This window comes from Macrobrachium nipponense, chromosome 10, assembly GCF_015104395.2.
Source record: "Macrobrachium nipponense isolate FS-2020 chromosome 10, ASM1510439v2, whole genome shotgun sequence".
NCBI classification, from domain to species: Eukaryota; Metazoa; Arthropoda; class Malacostraca; order Decapoda; family Palaemonidae; genus Macrobrachium; species Macrobrachium nipponense.
In genome coordinates, this window is record NC_087204.1 from 65,597,131 (window position 1) to 65,599,027 (window position 1,897).

General features: G+C 37.5%; 1 protein-coding gene across 4 annotated transcripts in view; it reads left to right on the top strand.

Moving 5' to 3' along the window:
* Positions 1-569: 569 nt before the first annotated feature.
* The window catches only part of LOC135223652 (neuromedin-U receptor 2-like), a 908,589-nt gene continuing 907,261 nt past the window's right edge, over positions 570-1,897 (top strand). For all 4 annotated transcript variants that reach the window (XR_010316551.1, XM_064262302.1, XM_064262305.1 and 1 more), the window contains exon 1: positions 570-911. The gene's annotated coding sequence lies outside the window, so the exon portion shown is untranslated. The remainder of the gene's footprint in view (positions 912-1,897) is intronic.

Consider the following 1,897-nt stretch of genomic DNA (forward strand, 5'->3'; position numbering starts at 1 on the left):
TATAATATCCTTGTTGCAGAGTAAGGTTATCCAATAGGATGTACAGCGTCCTAACATAGCTCTCCAATATGGCGAGGAATAAACATCTTTCCAGCAGCAATAGTAGCGCCCTTCAAGGTTGGAGGCTCAGAAACACACTGAGGCAAACTCCTTCAAGAGTAAACCTCAACCCCTCGGATATCGAAGGAGCACAGCACGTAACCAACACAACTTGAAAACATGAAACAGTCGTTAGCCAACATAATACACCAAGATAACCACCGATGAGGAGACAAAAAAGTTAATTACGAAAGAATACAACAATTAAATATCTAACATATGTACTAAAAACTCAAATTATAACTATAAAATTAATGACAGCTAACTTACATAGTACATAAACCTCTGCTTACTCTGTTAACACCACGTGTATCTGCAAGCCCTGGGGATGGTCATTAGGAACCGGAGTAGGTTTGGCTATGGTCCTTCCCTCATTAAAGGGGAGAGGAGGGGGCGGGCGTACGAGGTGCCAGTCCATCGCTGTGCGTCTGAGGCTGAGCCGTCGGAGGTAGAAGGCAGTTGGTGTGTAGGTGCGTTTTGTGAATGGTGTGTGGTGCTGTAGCCTACCGCACCTCTCTCTAGTATCTCCCGCCCCGACCACACTCGAGACCTTGCGCTACGCGGAGTCGCTCGCTGGCAGTTGTCTAAAGCTGGTCGGTGAAAGTTTAGTGCGCAAAGCTCTCTTGTGTGAAGTGATGTTTAACAGTGCTTGGTAAACGTTCGTGATTGCCTATGAAAAATTTTGCCTCTAAACTTAGATAATGTTTGTTTTATAATTAAAACAGTGCAGATCATTAAACTGATGTCGTAGAAGGTTGGAGTTACTGGAACAGTTTTCACAAAGTGAATCTCTTTAGGAGTTCTACTTAAGGGTATGTTGTACAAATTGTTTTATGCAAACATTGCAACATCATTGTATATAGTACATATTCTTATGCGATATTGTTTGGGAAATTTTCAGCTTTTTTTCAGAGTACTTGGATAACTTCTGACAGTTACATGATTAGCCGAGTGTTTTTTTATATATATTTTTCAAATTATGCTTGGGCTTACTTGTGGTTTACAGATAATCGTAATGTTATCAGTGAGGCGATCTCATCATTATTATTCATTTCAACCCTTAAAATATTAAGATTATTGTTGTAACCATTTAAGTATGAATGCATTAAAATGGCAGATGATAACCTAGTCAGTAACAAGCTGCTTGTTTTTTTGTGTGTTTTTTTTTGTTCAGAGCGTGGGCTTGAAATGCCCCCACATTCTCTCTCTATCTCTTCTGATTGCATCTTCTCCAGTTCGTTGAAAATTATGTGTCAAGCTTGGTTCAAGAAATAGTATATAAAATTTTATAGAAATAATATGTAATTATATTAGAATTATTCTGGATCTCCTCCGAAAGATTTATTCTTATACCCACACACTCATCTATATATATATATATATATATATATATATATATATATATATATATATATATTGTATATTTGTGTGTGTGTGCGTTGTGCTCAAAGCGCCCAGTTAACCTGCCACGTTTATCCAATAAATCAGATACGCATCCTTTTCAGAAGACTTCCGAATGCTTCAACCCCTTCATATACTTGCACATAAGTTCATAATGTGCATCACTTCTCTTTATATACAGTGCCATGCGCCTATAATTATCTTACAGGCATTTGTGATCGTTTTGGTGATAGGGCCATCCTATCCAGTTCCCTTTTCGCAATAGTATACGTATATTTCTAAAACTTCTAGTTTATGTTTTTTTTTTCTTTTACAAACCAGTCGTATTGCATGTCTTTTCATGATTATATATTTACTGTAACAATGGAAGGACCAATCTACGTATTGACATATGCTT